Below are 17,993 nucleotides of genomic sequence, written 5' to 3' on the forward strand. Positions count from 1 at the left end.
GAATCTAAATAGACACTTTTCGAAAGAGGACATACAGAAGGCCCAGAGATGTATGAAAACATGCTCAAAGTCACTAATCACCCGAGAAATGTAAATCAAAACAACAATAAGATACCATCTCACACCTGTCAAAATGGCTATCATCAACAAATGACAAGTGCTGGCGAGGATGTGGACAAAAAGGAACTCTCCTGCACAGATTGATGCAGCCACTATGGAAGACAGCATGGAGTTTCCTCAAAAAGTTAAAAGTGAAACTCCCATTTGACCCAGTAATCCCACTTCTAGGACTATATCCCAAATAACCAGAATCACCAATCAGAAAGGATATATGCACCCCTATGTGCATATATAGCAGCACAATTTTCAATAGCTAAGATTTGGAAACAGCCTAAGTGCCCATCAGCAGATTAAAAAACTGTGGTACATCTACAGAACGGAATATCTATGCCACTATAAAAAAGAAGGAACTCTTACCATTTGCAACAGCATGGACTGACCTGGAGAGCATTATGCTAAGCGAAATAAGCCAGTCGCAGAAAGATAAATATCACGTGAGCTCACTCATATGTGGGCTATAATGATCAACATAATTTCATGAACAAGAATAGGTCCAGAGACAAATGGCAGGGGAGGGGGGAGTTAGAGAGCAACCAAAGGACTTGTATGCATGCATATTAGCATAACCAATGGACACAGACGGTGGGGGCTTGCCTGGGGTAGGAATGGCTGGGGAGTGGGGTCAACTGGGGAAAAAGGATACCTACGTAAAACATTAGACAATTAAAAAAAAAAGCTAGGCCAGAGTCAGTAGGTATATAGCACTTGACTAGTCACTCTCCTACTCCAATCCACTGCCAGGCATCGCTAGTGATCCTGGCAGCATAAATATCCATTCCCTTCTAGATCTCAGAGAAACAGTTTGTCGTTACCTTAGAATAATTGTTTATCTTGAAGAAACACAGGACATTACTCAGCAGTATACTTTCATTATTAAACACTGGGGGTGGGGTGGGGGGGGTTGTCCCTCGCCCAGCCAGCACCCTCTCCAATCTGGGATCCCTCTCACAATCTGGGACTGCTGGCTCCTAACCACTCGCCTGCCTGCCAGCGTGATCACCCCCTAACCAGTGATGGCGAACCTTTGGAACTCGGCATGTCAGCATTTTGAAAGACCCTAACTTAACTCTGGTGCCATGTCACATATAGAAACTTTTTGATATTTGTAACCATAGTAAAACAAAGATTTATATTTTTGATATTTATTTTATATATTTAAATGCCATTTAACAGAGAAAAATTAACCAAAAAAATGAGTTCATGTGTCACCTCTGACACACGTGTCACAGGTTCGCCATCACTGCCCTAACTGCTCCCCTGCCAGCCTGGTCACCCCCAACTACCCTCCCCTGCCAGCCTAGTCACCCCCAACTGTCCTCCCCTGCCGGCCTGATCTCGTCCCCAACTGCCCTCCTCTGCTGGCCAATTTGGTCCTGATTGGTTGGTTTCTATGCCAGTCAATGTCAAAAGCTCCTCCTCCTAGGCAGCCACTGGCTCCTCACAATTCACCCAGATTTGGTGCTGATTGGTCGGTTTCTATGCCAGTCAGCGTCAAAAGCTTTGCCTCCTAGCCAGCCATTTGCTCCTCACAGTTCACCCCGATTTGGTTCTGATTGGTCGGCTCCTAAGCCTGTCAGGGTCAAAAGCTCTGCTTCCTAGGCATCCATTGGCTCCTCACAGTTGGCCCTAACTTGATTCTGATTGGTCGGGTTCTATGCCAGTCAGCGTCTCTGCACGGATCAACAGGGCCTGATCAGAAAGGCGGGGCTGATTAGCAACCCAGGTGGAGGCCTGGAGAGAAATGGAGGCACGGCTGCTGGAGAGAAAGAGAGAAGCAAGTGCTGATCAACAGCTGCCACAGAGGCTACTGATCAGACCCTGCTTCTCTCTTCAGGCTCTCTGGGCCTGATTCACAGCCCCCTCAGCAGTCAGTGCTGGGTCGTCTTGGCAATCCAGCGCTGACTGCAGGAATGATTCCTGGTTGGTCAAGCCTCCATTCGTGATGGACCAAGGGTTTTTATATATTAGGATTTTATGAAATGGCTTAAAAACACAGAACTATAACCACTGTGAGAAAGTTAGTGTTGCAAATCAGAACTGCAAACAATCACACAACAAATAAAAGACTATCCTGGAGCATTTAAACAAAGGGTGGCCTAACTGCATACCATAAATTTAGAAAAGCTACCATCTACAACAGGGAAAAACATCAGGAATCCATAGTCTTTACCCCATAATTTCAGAAATGCTGTGTATATGTATATGTACATGGGTATAGTGCAGTGAGGGAGCTGGGACAGGACTCATAGGGAGGAGTTATAAGGAATTTATCAGAATCTAAAGTAAAGAGAATAGAAATAAGACAAAAACAATTAAGGAAGCAAACTGGAATGGAGCCATCCATAAAGCCCAGTGTAAAAAGTCACCCTCTACCTCCACCTGTAGCCCCAAATAGAATAGAATTAAATTCTATTCTATTTAATTTATATATCTCCATATGCCTAGTACAGCACCCGGCAAAATATTGTACACATAGCACATGTGTAAAATATTGTACAGATAGCACATGTATGTTTGTAAAATACATACATGTGCTATGTATTTTACAAATGAATAGTTCCCTAATTACAGCCTTTAAATCTATTTTAATCATCCTCTGGCTAGGAGTAAGTGGGAAGAAACAGCTGCTAGAGATAGGATCATATGGAAAGGGCATAGCAACTTCTTGGTCTATTTTTATGTCAGGAAGCAAATTTAAGTTCAACTGAAATTGGGGACAAATATTTGAATGTTCCCCATGGGAAAAGGAATTCCTATCTAATAAAGAGGGAATATACAAATGACTGTCACACTGCCACAAAAATGGCAGCTCCCACAGAGGAGGCGGGGTTTCGGTAACACAAGATGGCTGCACCCACAGCAGAGGCCAAGTTCCCCTAAGGAACCTTAACGAGCAATCAGCAAGGACCTGAGGCTGAGTGGCACTGGGCTGGGGCAGGGGACCTGAGGCTGCGCTCCCCGCACGATAAGGCTTGACGGGGGACCTCAGACCACGTCCCCCACCCGGTGGGGCTTGACAGGGGACCTCAAGGTGTGCCCCCTGCCCCAGGCTGGGAGGCCTTAGGCCGTGCCCTCCACCCCAGCACTGGGCCAAGGGACCTGAGGCTGTGCCCCTTGCCTGTTGGGGCTTGACAAGGGTGGGGCCAGCTGGGTCTGGGTCCCGCTCGATTATGAGATGCCGCAGGTGGGCGGGGTCTTGACTCTGGGTCCCTCGGCCCGCCCCAGACTCTGACAGGAGGAAGATTTTCATATACATTTTACTAATTTTCTTTCATCTCTGACAGTTCTATTTAGAGAAAGGCCAAATAGCAATATTAAAATATTTCCTCTAATTAATCCCCTTTTAATGTGAATGAATTTTGTGCACTGGGCCACTAGTGTAATTAAAAAAACCAAAGCTAAAAATCACCAGTCACAATTGCCCATAGCCAACTAGTATGCCACAGCCTGCCTCTCCCCAACCCCATCTGTACTTAACCTTTAAAATGAGTCCCTAAGGGGAACCCATCCACACCATCTATACTTATAAGCTATACTTATAATAGGGTAATATGCAAATTGATCCAGAATGCCATCATGAAACGACTGATCAGCAGGCTGCATGCACTTCAGGAGCGGGTGGGCGGGGACTTGCAGTGTCGGGGATAGAGGTGGGGACTTGTGCCGCTGGGGACATGAGGCCGACTCCTAGCCGGGTGCCCGGCTGGGGACGTGAGGCTGCCTCATTGGCTCCTCATGTGAAAGGTGCGCTCGGATACTCATTCTTATTCAGTGTAGTGGAGTGTGGGAATTGGTTTATAGGATCCAGTCCCACTTGGGGAAATGTTACTAGTCTGAGAGTAGATGTAAAATGGGGATATTTATTTGCTCACAGGCTTGCTGTAGAACAGACAGAGTCACCATTCTCACAGAATTCAGGATGCCCCATGTGCAAACCTAGAATGAAAAGTCAGCAACACCCCACATGGCCAAGAACTAGAAACTGCCCTTTGAAAGGAGCTGATGCAAAAGGACTGTGAGTCCCGGGAGGGAGAAGAGGAATGCTGTCCTTGCGGTTAATTTAAGAGTTTAAGGTGCAAAACTGGCATCAGAAAGTAGTGGCATAACACTGATGCCATGCAGTCATGTGGCAACACTGAGACCGTGGGACCTTTGGGATGAGCGGTTTCCAATGCCGTGGGAACCCCCTGCCCCCACCCTGGCTTCTGGGTGCCAGTTACAGACGACCACGTGCGCAGGGATGAGGGCTCTGGGCCTGCAGTGGCAGGATTAGGGGACCTCCTCCCATAGTCTTCCCCAGCCTGCGCAGCAACAGGCTGTGAGGCGTGCGCCCACTGATGGCGTAAACAGGTGACGTCACCTAGAGGGGCCGCTCAGGCGGTTTCCCTGAAGAGGGGCTCGTGCCCAGCTCAGAGGAGAGGAGGTACAGGCTTGGGGGCCACACGACTCCCCGCAGCCCCTGCAGCGTGGCCGGGTCTGTCTGGTTGTCGCAGGGCCTGGAGAGTGTGGTGGCCCCAGTGCTGGCGGCGAGTGCTGGGCGCCTGAATCCAGGGATCTGCCCAGACCCAAAGGCCTTCCCAGCTAGACCGCTCCCCTCCTGCACCCCTCACCAAACCCGGGTCTGACCCTCATCCTCCCCACCAGACCCCAGGGACCCAACCTCCCAAATGGTGACCTTTGCTGCACGCCCTCATCCTAACATTTCAGTCTCAAAACCTAACACCTCCCTTAACCCCCTTACCTCTGATCTAACCTTTAACAGGAGCCATTGCCAAGCACATTTGCAAATCTACCCTTTGGTATTTACCCAAAAGAAGTAAAAATGTATGTCCACAAGAAGACATTGATATAAAATGTCATCCATAACAGCTTTATTCATAATTGCCAAAAATGGAAAATAACCCAATGTCCATCAACAGTGAAAGGACAATCAAAATAAAATAAATAAATAAAACTGCCCCACCCTCCTGTAGCACCACTCTCCCCCCCGCTAGGCCCCCCACCTTTCTCCATGGAAGCTGCTACTGCTTCCCATGAACTCAAACGAAATAGGATTAATCAAAGAAGAATATGTCCGAGCAAAGACCTTGAACTAAAGAAGAAATAAAGTAACTAATATACATGAGAAAAGTTAACTTCAAAGGTAATCAAGTAATTGCAAAGGAAAGATACCTGGAACATTTAAAAAATCACAGTATTCAGTGCTGGAGAGGGTGTGATGAAACGGACACCTGATAGCACTGCTCCGGAGTATAGGGGACAGCGTTTCTGGAGACAGTTTGACAGGATGTAGCAAATATTCAGGCTCCTGGGCTGGATGATTACATTTCCAGGAATTTATCACACATAATAATCAGAAAGTTGGGCCACATATCATCATCATAATAGTAAAAGGCTAATATGCAAATGGTCATCACGCCATGACACTGTAACGACCGAACAGCAGGAGGTTGCATGTGAGGCAGGCGTCGATGGGCAGGGACTTGCAGTGTCAGTGGGCGGGGACTTGTGCTGGCCCGGGACGTGAGGCTGCCTCCCAGCCCGGCGCTTGGCCGGGGGACGTGAATAGCAATATTAAAATATTTCCTCTAATTAATTTCCTTTTAATGTGCACAAATTTCATGCACCGAGCCATTAGTTAGAAATAACGTCAATTGAATTAATCCGTTCCAGACCCCCAAATGATCCCGTTTTAAGTTTTCTTATACATCGTACATGTCTAATGTACTGTTTAGTCTATAAACACTTTAAAAACAAAAATGACATGAAATATAAATGAAAACTTAACAAAAAGGAATGTGATGTACAGTAAAAAATGAAAATTTACATACACTAGAACTTACCTTTAATGTTGAGAGCTATTGATGACTGAATTTGGAGAGGAGGGGAGGAGGAATGTTATTATTTGGAAGAAGAGTCCCTTCCATAAAATGTCAGGCAGCTCTTCTTGTAGGTTTCTTTGTCTCTTTGCTCCACTATTTGCTTCAGGCTCAGTGGGCCTCTGTCTCACTAAAAACCTATCCAATGATGTTTGTTTTCGCCTGCTTTTTAACACTTGCCTACAGTGAAACAGTGCACTGTCAGTGCAGAAGTTTATCACAGGGTCTGCTACTTGTCAGGGTGATATTTCTCAATAAAACTTTGCATTTCTCCCCATTTCTCAAGCATTTCCTTGATTAATGAAGTAGGAATATTTCCCTTCCCTCTTCCTCCTCTGAAGAGAGCTCCTCGGCTGCCATCTGTTGCTGTTCCCTCTGAAGGTCTTGGGAGGACCTGGGTGGTCAGCTCAGTGTTGTGGTCCTCTACCAACTCCTCCACATCATCACATCCACTTTCAAGCCCATGGACTTGTCCAGAGACACAATATCCTCCAAAAAAGACGCAGGCTCATCCTCAAAGCCCTCAAGTCTCGTTCAGCAACAATCTTGGGCCACATTGCTTCCAGGCCGATTGCATGGTCCTGGAACACACTTCTCCCCATCCTTTGTCTATGAGCTTCAAGCAAGTGAGGATATTAAGATGTTCTTTCCAGAACTCCCTGAGGGTTAAATTCGTTTTAGAGGTCACCTCAAAACACCTCTAAAACAGTGCCTTTGTGTAGTTTCTTAAAATTAGAAATGACCTGCTGATCCATGGGCTGGATGAGAGAGTTGTGTTTAGGTGGCAAGAATCTAACAGTGATGAAGTTGTAGTCCTCCAACAACTCAGCCCGAAGCCTGGAGGGTGGGCAGGAGCACTATCCATTACAAGAAGTGCTCTGAGTGGTAACTGCTGTTCCCAGAACAATTGGGGCAAACACTTCATGAATTCACTCAATAAAAAAATTGCCTGGTTACCCAAGTTTTGCTATTAGCCCTCTACATCACACTGAACTTGTTTTTCATGACATTAATTTTCTTGAAAATTAGTAGGTTTCAGAATGGTAGACAAGTAGAGGCTTCGATTTAAAGTTCTCACTTGCATTCCCACATAATAGTAACGTCAGCCTGTCCTTCACTGGCTTGTGTCCTGGCAATGACTTCTCCTCCTGTGTGATGTAGGTCCTCTTTGGAATTTTCTTCCAGAAGAGGCCTCTCATCACAACTGAACAAATCCCTTGGCCTCTACATATTGAAATTTGTCACAAAATTATCAGCAGCTACTTTGTTAGAACTGGCAACCTCCCCATGCCTCACTACACTATAAATACCACTTCTTTTCTTAAATTTATCAAACCACCTCTACTAGCCTTAAACAAGTCACTTTAGCATTCATCCCAGGGGTGTCTTTCAGGAGGTCAGCATGCAGCATTCACCATTGCCTCCGAAATGCTGTCACTGGTGAACTGCTTTTCGTTTATTCTAATCAAGACTTTTTCTACCTCTTTCTGCCATGATCACTGTTTCGTGAGCAACACCCTTAGTAACATCAGCACCTTTGTTTTAAAACTGTGCTCATCGTCAATTTCACTTGGTAGCCAGATCGGACACAAGAACACCTCTATCATACTTTGCAATTATTTCTTTTTTAAGCTCTATCATTGTTCTCACAACTTTCCTTTTCACTTTGCTGCTATGACTAACCTTCTTAGGACCCATGGGTGACTTACTGTACATATTTAATAATAATTAGTAACAAAAGCAAAAAAAAAAAGGCCCACAAAAATATTCACAGCACAACTTCCTGAGGTTTAGCAGCAAACTGACGCATACTCGCACATTCTCTCCCTTTGTCTGTCGCCTGAGACTTGTGACTGGTCATACACATATCAGCACAAAAGGGTTGTCAGGTCAAGAACCAAAATTCTGTTTGTCAAGTGAGAGACATTTCTTTCCATGAACAACTTAGTTGAAAGCTGAATTGTTAGAGATGGGAGATATTCGAGAACTGAGATTTGACTGTAATTGAATACTGCTCAGCAATAAGAAAATAATGAGCTGATACATACACACATATATTTGAATCTTAAATATATTGAATGAAAAAGATCCAAGAGATTCCATTTACATGAATTTGTAGTGATAAGAGTGGTTGCTCTTATGGGAGGTGATGAAAATATTTGATATCTTACCTGAACTGTGGTTTACATTTGTCTATGAAGGCATCAAAACTCAAGCTGTACATTTGAGGTCTTACACATTTCATGTAAATTTTATCTCAACTTAAAATATTCTATACTCAAACACTTGGTCAAGTGTGAAGACAAACAAAAAGGCATTTTCAGACAAGCAATTACTAAGAAAACAAACAACCCAAGTACTTTTTCTAATTAAGCGTTGTTTGTGCAAAAAATGCGAACATCCTAAATCACCATATTGAGAATATTTGGTTAAACCAAGTAAAGCCATACTATGAAAAATCATGCAGCTGTGAAAGAATGATGTTAAGTAAACAATTGGTATTATATGAAATTACTTGATATTGTAGGAATAAACAAATAAGTACTATATTAATGACGTTAGGAACCACGATTTTGAAGGTAAGAAAACATAAATTGATAAAATTAGATAAAAACACCAATACTAAAACTAACTTCAATACTACCAGCTTAAACTCGATTTTTGTTCCTAAGTAGTCACTGAAGTGTTCTAGAAGCAATATTATCTCTGGAATAATAGTACTCCTAATCCTTGATTTTGACCTCTAATACCAACAAAGCAAAGTTCCTTGAAAAATGGCCAATTACAAGCCTGGAGCAGGAATTTTATTAAAATGAAGCTGGGACACACTTTTATACCAAAAAAACAAGTCTAATGGGGTTATTATTATGTCTTGTCAACATGATACAGGAGCCAGCTAGAAGAGGCCATCACTGGCCAAAGTTGTGACAATCTGAGCAAAAAGAATCGTAATTATAATGGAATGAAATACACCAAATCAATAAAAATGTGTGGATAACATGATCACTATCTGTGCTGCAGCAAACAGAGCTGGCAGTGATATAACAGATGATTAGTAGCAGAGGCAGGAAGAAAGTAAAGGGGGGGCTAAGGGGAGTAAAGGGAAGGCCACAGGCAAAAATCCGCCAACAGAATTGTGGCAGCTATTAAACTAAGACAATTGATAACTTGGGAAAGATTTAAGTGTTTATCCTTTCAGCAGGTACTCCATTTCAGAGCTATCAAACAGCCCCATTTGAAGGGAAAATCCTACTTTACAAAAGAATGACAGCTAATAAATGAAGAAATCATTTAAAAAACAAAAGCAGAGTCATTTTGAAACTCCTAAGGAACCTTTTTAAAGCAAGGATTATAAACTGGGATAACACATTAAACAATCACTGGCAAAATGCTAAGGTAACACCACCACCCAGACTGTTTTCTGATCATAAGGTAGAAAATGTTCAGGGGAGAAAGAAATTGTTACCTTCATCAATCTTTGCAACTGCTACTGGGGGAGATCCAGATACTGGATCTCTTGACATGAGAGAATATGAAGTACACATCAACAGACCTTGATTGTGAACTAGAAGAATTGTCCTGATGACACCAAAGAAGCGATCTGACAAAATGAAAATGCAGGACTTTCTACAGGTAACTGGCCTGGTGCCTTCAACAAGCTAGTGTCAGGACTATTCTAGTTAGATTTGAAGAAAATTGAGATAACATCAAATGCAATGAATGGTCCCTATATATAACCAACAAAGCAGTAATTTAAAAAGACTTTGTGTGGAGAGTAACATTTCATACTTAGTTCCTAATTACAACATTAATGATTATGCAATCATGTTATTTTGGCCATGCACACACAAAAAAAGTGTTTCTTGTTAAATAATTTATTTTAATTATATTGGCCAGATTTTTTCAAGGGAAATGAGGCTGTTACAACCAATCTCAACTGACAAAATAAAATGCTAAATTTAACATCTCTCTTTTCCTTTACATGCTCTTTATATTTTCTCCTCCATTCTTTGTGCTTTACTTCTTCCCTAAACATTAATGAGACAAAAAAAGGGGCAGAGGGAAGGAGGTAAGCAAAACTCTGTGCAGAAGACCCTCTCAGAGCTGCAAGTAGGGTATATATAAAAAGGTAGTGACATTAACCTTGGTACCAATTTACTTCGCCCAATCAATTTTTTCTCCAGGTCTTATCCAATTTTTCACTAAAGCCGACTGACTTTTTTTTATTTTCCGACTGACTTTTTATATCTTCAGGATGTTTAACCCATCTTCTTCATTTTCAAAGTTACTTAAGTTAATTTAGACCCTCCTCATTTTTCAGCTTCAACTATAAAATGACTTCTTCTACATCTATCTTCCTGATGGATGGCTACTCATGTCCTTTGCTGCTTAAAAATCTACAATGGCCCTGCCCTTCCTGTCTACCTACCTAACATCCAAATTTCAAAGTTCTTTACAATCTGGACTTAGTCAACTTCAGCCATTTACACATACACCACCCTATGAAGTTTTTCAATGCATGTTAATGCCTTCACCAAAAACAACCTTCACTCTAAACCAGGGGTGGGCAAACTTTTTGACTCGAGGGCCACAATGGGTTCTTAAACTGGACCGGAGGGCCGGAACAAAAGCATGGATGGAGTGTTTGTGTGAACTAATATAAATTCAAAGTAAACATCATTACATAAAAGGGTACAGTCTTTTTTTTTTTAGTTTTATTCATTTCAAATGGGAGGGATCCGGCCCGCGGACCGTAGTTTGCCCATGGCTGCTCTAAACTCTTATTCACCCTTCAAGACAACTCAGGTCACACGAGAGCCCTTCCCAACAAAGACACAACAGAAGTTCACTACAGTGGGCTTTCTTGTTTTGTTGATGGTTTCTTTTGCTGTGCAGAAGCTGTTTATTTTCTCCTTAGTCTCTATTGCCCTAGGACAGCGGTTCTCAACCTGTGGGTCGCGACCCCTTTGGCCGTCGAACGACCCTTTCACAGGGGTCGCCTAAGACCATCCTGCATATTAGATATTTACATGACGATTCATAACAGTAGCAACATTACAGTTATGAAGTAGCAACGAAAATAATTTTATGGTTGGGTCACAACATGAGGAACTGTATTTAAAGGGCCAGAAGGTTGAGAACCACTGCCCTAGGAGCTGTGTCTGTAAAGATATTGCTACAAGAAATGTCTGCGATTTTGCTGCCTATGGATTCTTCTAAGATTTTTATGGTTTCCCGTCTTACGTTTAAGTCCTTTATCCATTTTGAGTTTATTTTTGTATATGGTGTAAGTTGGTGATCTAGTTTCATTTTTTTGTATGTATCTGTCCAATTTACCCAACACCATTTATTGAAGGGACTACCTTGATTCCATTGTATGCTCTTACCTCCTTTGTCAAATATTAATTGAGCATAATGGTTTGAGTCGATTTCTGGGTTCTGTTTGGTTCCATTGGTCTATATGTCTGTTCTTGTACCAATACCAGGCAATTTTGAGAACAATGCCTATACCAGCTTTAAAACTATGATTCTATGACATCCTCTCTCCTTCACCCCACTTACTACTGCTTAGAAAAAAATTCAAACTTTTACTTTAGAATTCAAAATATTCTACCTTTCTAGACTTTTGTCCAATACTTTTTTCTGTATCTTTTGATGCAACTGGCAGATAAACTCCATCCTTCAAATATACTCCATGCTTCCCTGTCTCCATGCCATTCTCACACCGAAATTCTATACATATTTCAAAGCTAAGCGCAAACACTATCCCCTATCAGCACCCCACCAAGGCCTCACAAGCTGTTTTCCCATAGCACTAGAACCAGGAATGCCTTCCACAAAGTACGATTAAACAAAATAGTAATACAGTGGAACCTTGGCTCTCAAACTTAATTTGTTCTGAAAGGCTGTCTGAGAAGTAACTTGTTTGAAAACCAAAATGTTTTTACCAAATGACAATTTATTCACAGCTACCTATTTCTACCAAGACATGCAAGACATTTTAAATGTCATATAAACACAATAATTTATTTTTTTAAAGTGGAAATATTCTAGATTTTACATTTATATTAATTATGGCTAAGATGGCAGGCCTACCACACTCTTAAATATTCACCTTCTGTTTTTGCCAAGTGTATTAGTTGAAGTCTACAAATGAAAAATATGTGATATTACACTACTATAAATGAAACCACTTGGCTCCCTTAGTCTTTGTTGTTGTTAATCCTCACCTGAGGACATATTTTCCATTGAATTTTTAGAGAATGGATGGGAGTGGGGGGGGGGGGGGAGAGAAATATTGATATGAGAGAGACACACTGATTGGTTGACTCTTGCACGGGGATCAACCTGCCACCTGTAGGAAGCATACCTCTATGATTCATCTTCATAGAAAAGAAACAGCATGTGGCCAGGTGGTCACTGAATTTCCCCAGAGCAAACAGATGTAGGGGGTGAGGAGAGGGTATGAGCGCTGTGCACCTGGCTGATAGCACATATTCTAGGAAGATTCCCCCAGACCAGTGGTTCTCAATCTTCCTAATGCCGAGACCCTTTAATACAGTTCCTCATGTTGCGGTGACCCTCAACCATAAAATTATTTTCGTTGCTACTTCATAACTGTAATTTTGCTACTGTTATGAATCGTAATGTAAATATCTGATATGCAGGATGTATTTTCATTGTTACAAATTGAACATAATTAAAGCATAGTGATTAATCACAAAAACAATATGTAATTATATGTGTTTTCCCATGGTCTTAGGCGATCCCTGCGAAAGGGTCGTTCGACCCCCAAAGGGGTCGCGACCCTCAGGTTGAGAACCGCTGCCCTAGACAAAGGGAGGTGGAGGCAACTAGAAAAGGCCCCAGCCATCTTTTTAAATAACCCAATGGGAGACAGCAAGACCTAGGTGACTTATTAGGAAATAGGTGACCATAGTCCTCAGCCAATGAGGAACCGGAGGAGGAACTAAATAAAGAGGCTATGTTCGTGCCCCATTTGTGTTCCTGTACAATGGGCTCCAGCTCTTGAGAGTGTTATTAAAAGTCTCATTTTCGCCATGCTTTTGTTTCTCATTTGAAATTTGTCACACCACCCAGGTACATGCCCTTGACCGGCAATCAAACCTGCAACCTTTTGGCTCACAGGCTGGTGCTCTAACCATGGAACCAAACCAGTCAGGGTCCTAGGTCTTTTTTATAGCCTCAAGGCAGTTAAGGTACTTCCACATCTCACTTTAAACCCAAATCATCCTGATTCTCAATGTCATCGCACTTGTTTTCTTCTCTTTCTACCCAGCTTTCCACTACAATTAAATGTTTACACAGATGATAAACCTCATTCAGGAGCTGTCGTTAGTGGCAAAATGTCTATCACTAACACCCATAGCACATTGGATGCGGGAAACGTATTTATACGTTTTACATTGACTGGTAAACACAATTTTCCAGTGAGTTTTCCAGTATTTGTCTGTTTAAAATTTAAGAAAAATAATTCAGTATACATTTTATAGTAAATCACAAAAAGTTTCATTGAAAAAAAATATGTAAAACTAAAGTTATCGTAATTTTACTGAATGTTGCCATTTGCGCAAAAAATTAAGTAAAAACGGCCCGCATACAATGTGTTAATGGCAAAACAAAAAAGTACTAAAAACCTTTCCAAAATATGATTATTCTTATCTAAAAAGCGAAACTTAAATCCTAACTGTGTATTTGTGGATTTCAAGGCTACTATTATAAATAATCAATGATACTATAGTGGGCATCTTACAACTCACGATAATCTCTCAAAGCAAGGTATTTGAATTGCATAGGAGGAATAGAATAAAAAGCTAGTGAAAGAAACAAGGTATTAAAAAGATCTTACTAACTCTGGCCAGTGTGGCAAAGTTGGTTGGAGCATTGTCCAGTACACTGAAATATCGAGGGCTCGAATCCTAGTCAGGGCACGTACCTAGGTTGTGGGTTCGGTCCCTAGTTAGGATGCATACGAGGCACTCAATCGATATCTCGCTCTCAAATCAATAAACATATCCTCAGGTAAGAATTTAAAAAAAATCTTACTAAAAAGTGAAACTGTCATCTTGGTTTTCAAACCTGCCCCTCCTCCTATAATCCCCACCCAGTTTTCCAAGCCAGAAGTATCAGTCTTATCCTTGACTATTTCCCAGCTAACCACAGTCTTCACATCCAGTCTCTAGTTCTAGCCCATTTTACTTCCTAAATCTTTCATCCACTTTGCCTTACTTCCCTGGGCTCTTACCCGAGTTATCCCACCGGTCTCAGACCCATGTTTGTTCTTATACGCTCCCCCACTTTAATGCATCCTAGGTACTGTCCAAAATGATCTAAAAGCACAGATACTTATCTCATGGTTCTAAACAACATCTCCTTCATCTTTGTATTCTTGGACTCTAACAAAGCACCTGACACAAAAGAGGCTCAAATATGTGTTGAACTAACTAACTAAGAGGAAACCCAGGCTCATTTATAAAACAAATAAGGTATATGTATTTATAACCGGGTCCTTGTGTGCCTGTCCAGTCTCATCATCTGGGTCTCCTGCATTTCCAGTTACCTCTCACAAACCCCCATGGCCTTAGCATATGCTATTGCTTCTGCTCTATCTCTCCCACCCCGCAAAAAACGAGGAACTCTAGTCATCCTTCAAATGCCAACTCAAATAACTAACTTTTAAAAAGGTCTTTCTTTCCTATCCCTCCCAAACACAGGGGTTTATTATTCCCTGCTTCTTCTGAATCTTGAAGATAATTTCTACTTTTCTATTCTTTAATCCCACCTTAACTTTTTTTTTAATGTTTCACTTACCTACTCTATTGTAGGTGTCTTGCACTTACTTATATTTTAAATATTTTTATATCATCAGAGCCTGGCATACATTAAGTACTCAGGGAAGACATAACAATTTGAGGGGAGAAGCTGTGATAGTAAAAAGAAAAAAAAAAGCAAACATTTTATCAGAGACAAGTGTGCTAACAGAAGCAATGTCCATCATACCAAGAATAAAAACTAATATCTAGGCTTCTAATCTTGAAAGCGAAATATAGAGAAATCAGGTAGAAAGGATTTTAGTGATCAAAGATTGAGAATATTGGTTCTATGATAGCCTGGGATAAGCAATAAGGGGACAAACTAAAAGGTTAAACTGTATAAAAGTAATCTGAGTAACATGCTATGGCAAAATAAGAGCAAACCTCAAACAGATAAGGGTAATGGCAAAACTGTGCTGAGTGCCTATCTGCCACATTCTGCACTCGGCATGTAACTGCTAACATTTGAGCATTCGCCCCTGGGCAGGTCTATCAGGCTCTCCACATGCGTTATTTCATTTTAATCCTCAGGATTCCAGCAAGGAAATACACAAAGAAAGCGAGGTCCAGAGAATGAGCAACTTGCCTGAGGTCAGAGACAGTAGAGCCACAACTATGATTTTTAACCAAAGTCTGATCCAAAAGTCTGTGCTTTCAACCACTGTGCCATTTACCTGATTATCTCAATTTAATTCTCACAGCAATCCGTGAGGTAGGTGCTATCCTCATTTTCAGTTGAGGAAACTGAGTTAGGGTTAAAATAACTTGCTCAAGGTCACACACAAGTAGCAGAGCTGGGATCTGAACCTGGAACATCTAGTTGCAAAGCTGTAGTCTATTACATCACTGCCTCAAACAACTCTCCAGTATTTTGTCCCTGATAAAAACCAAGATTTCATGGTCATTCTCCAATTATGTTGCTGAGACCACGAGCCCTCGTTTCCTTTTCAGATGTATCATCTTTTCCAAGCTACTCTCTACCTGTAGTCTCCTAATTGTCAAACTCTCTATCTCAGGACCCTTATATATTCTTAAAGATTAATGAGTACCTCAAAGAGTTTTTATTTATGTGGGTTATATCTATCAATATTTACCACAGTAGTAATTAGAACTAAGAAATTTTAAATTATTTATTAACTCGTTAAGTATAATAAACCTATCACACATTAATAAACATTTTTATTATTTTGTTGTTGTCAATCCTCACCCGAGGATATGTTTTCATTGATTTTTAGGGAGAGTTGAAGAGGGAAAAACAGAGAGAAACATTGATGTGAGAGAAACACATCGATTGGCTGCCTCCTACAGGAGCCCTGACTAGGACTAGGGATGGGGGGCCAGGGCCAGGGGGGAGCCTGCAACCAAGGTACATGCCCTGGACTGCAATTGAGCCCAGGACCCTTCTGTCCGCAGGCCAATGCTCTATCCACTGAGCCAAACCAGCTAGGGCTAACAAAAGATTTTAAAAGTAACTATTTGCAAAACAAAATTTCCTGAGCAGAATGATAGTGTCTTACATTTTTGCAAATCTAATATCTGACAGACTAGAAGACAGCTGGATTCACATATCTGCTCTGAATTCAATCTGATCAGATATCACACATTTTTTTAGCCTCTGGAAAACTACCCATACACTCATAAGAGAGTAAGGATTAAAAAGGCAAATAACATCTTAATGGGTTTTGATCCATAACCAAAAAAAAAAAAAAAAATCGCAAGTATTAGCACCCCCAAATCCCTCGCAACCCAACAATCTAATTTCAATTTCCTTAAATCCCTTTCTCAAGTAGTACAGAACTAAATTTCAGTCCAAATTAGTTTAAAATTTCCAACCAATAAGACCTCCGAGAAAACAGATTTATTTAGATTATGCTAAAATATCCCTCCAAACCCGGAGCTAAACAGCAGATGTATGTAGTAGTCAATACAGAGCTCTAAAAGGAAAAGTTGGCACACGCAGCTGTATCCACAATGCCCAGCCCATAACAGTTTACTAGACTGCTGTTAAAATGCAATTCTAACCATGTCCATGTACCCCAAAACACATGAGTGAATATAAAAGTCAGAGGAAGCCAGGGTATATACTGAAACAATCACAATTTTGAGGGTCAAAAATGGTCAAAACTAGCAATTTCATCCAACCCAGTAAATTAATTCAAAATACAACCATGAAGGCACACCAAGTACAGGTCATCCACAAATTCCAACTCTAAATAAATACAAATATATGCTAGCTTAGAAATGTTAATTTCTATATTTTAAGTCAAATATTAAGTATGGAGCAAGAAAACATTAAGACAAACAGGATTTGTGAACTAATTAGCAAAAGCTGACTGCTCACCAACGCACAGGGTATTAAAGCCATGATTTGTGTGGTAAAACTTCACCAAGATCAGAAAGGTAAGGAAAGGGAGGCCAACAATCCTAAATCTGTTCCTTAGCATGAGACAAGCAACACCATCTACTTTACAGCTTCAGTACCAAATGACAGCTGCCAACAGAAATTTTTTTCATTTCTCTTTCTTATCTTTTGCCAGATTTTCCATCATCTATTTGCTCCTCTCTCTCTTACAATGAATCATATTCTAGCTACCACTATCTAGTGGGAATTTTGGCCTGTTTTTGGTTATTCCTCTCCCAAGGATATTTTCTCCATTGCTTTTCAGAGAGTGGAAGGGAAGGAGGGAGGAGAAAGAAACATGCGATCAACTGGTTGCCTCCCGCACCATCCCCACCAAGGGCAACCTAGGTACAGTGACCTTGACTGGGAATCGAACCCGGGCACCTGTGGGCCAACATGCTAACCACTGAGCAACACTAGGCAGGACCTGGCTTTTTAAGGGAGTAAACATTTATTCTAGCTAATTATTCATGTATATAGTCATTTTACCAACTAGTCCTTTTTCCTCTCTAAAACAAGAAAAATTATTCATGAAATGTTGATCTTACAAAAAAAAAAGCCTTTCATCACACTAGAATATTGCTCTAACCGTAACGCCACTGAAGGATATTTCAGAAGACTTAGGAAAGAAATCTAAAGCAAATGTGTTCAGTGTTCAAATGGAGTTCTGTCATGCACTGCTTTTTGACAACAGATGTGTGACTGTCTTTCCTTAAAATAGTAAAATGCTTTAAATCTGGATTTTTGACCAGCAAATAG

General features: G+C 41.2%; 1 protein-coding gene across 3 annotated transcripts in view; it reads right to left on the minus strand.

Annotated features, from left to right (window-relative positions):
- Positions 1-17,993, minus strand: part of CNOT6 (CCR4-NOT transcription complex subunit 6) — a 68,525-nt gene that overhangs the window by 46,004 nt on the left and 4,528 nt on the right. The window lies entirely within an intron of this gene.

The sequence above is a fragment of the Myotis yumanensis genome, unplaced genomic scaffold, assembly GCF_028538775.1.
Source record: "Myotis yumanensis isolate MYYU_CA2020_CCGP unplaced genomic scaffold, mMyoYum1.0.hap1 SCAF_5, whole genome shotgun sequence".
NCBI lineage: Eukaryota > Metazoa > Chordata > Mammalia > Chiroptera > Vespertilionidae > Myotis > Myotis yumanensis.